Source organism: Austrofundulus limnaeus, unplaced genomic scaffold, assembly GCF_001266775.1.
Source record: "Austrofundulus limnaeus strain Quisiro unplaced genomic scaffold, Austrofundulus_limnaeus-1.0 Scaffold13113, whole genome shotgun sequence".
Taxonomy (NCBI): domain Eukaryota; kingdom Metazoa; phylum Chordata; class Actinopteri; order Cyprinodontiformes; family Rivulidae; genus Austrofundulus; species Austrofundulus limnaeus.
The window spans coordinates 1-460 of record NW_013965515.1 but is presented as its reverse complement, the minus strand read 5'-3'; the positions used below and the strand labels follow the sequence as shown (position 1 = coordinate 460).

The following is a 460-nucleotide window of genomic DNA, read 5'->3' as shown; positions in this document are numbered from 1 at the left end:
AGTCCATTTACCTTCAGGCCAGGATTGCTTCTTCCAGCAGGTCCAGGTGGGCCCGTCATTCCTGGTCTGCCAGGTTCTCCCTGACTCAACATAATGACCATCAGAGAGACTTGTAATTAAAAACATGTAGAAGGACAGCTGTTATTGGCTACACAGAGGGACATTCTGAAATGAGACTTTCTCTTCTGACCTGATAAACGTCTACACTCCTCTCTCTATAACTAATGATTAACTTCTAAACCACAAGAAGGCCTCTTTGCTATTTTGCAGAAAGATTCTATTGGTAGGCATTTATGACACACATTTATTCAGATCAGGTGTGTTGTAGCAGAGAGACCTGTAAAACCTGCAGGATAGTGGCCCAGGTGGACCAGGATTGCCCACCCCTGGATTAGCACAAGTATTGATCAGCCACAAAGCCAAGCACAAGCAGCCTCAGGTAGTCTTAACAATATTAGCC

At 44.8% G+C, this 460-nt stretch overlaps 1 pseudogene; it reads right to left on the bottom strand.

Annotated features, from left to right (window-relative positions):
* Positions 1 to 11: 11 nt before the first annotated feature.
* Positions 12 to 424, bottom strand: LOC106512776 (collagen alpha-1(XXVIII) chain pseudogene; annotated as a pseudogene).
* Positions 425 to 460: the final 36 nt, after the last annotated feature.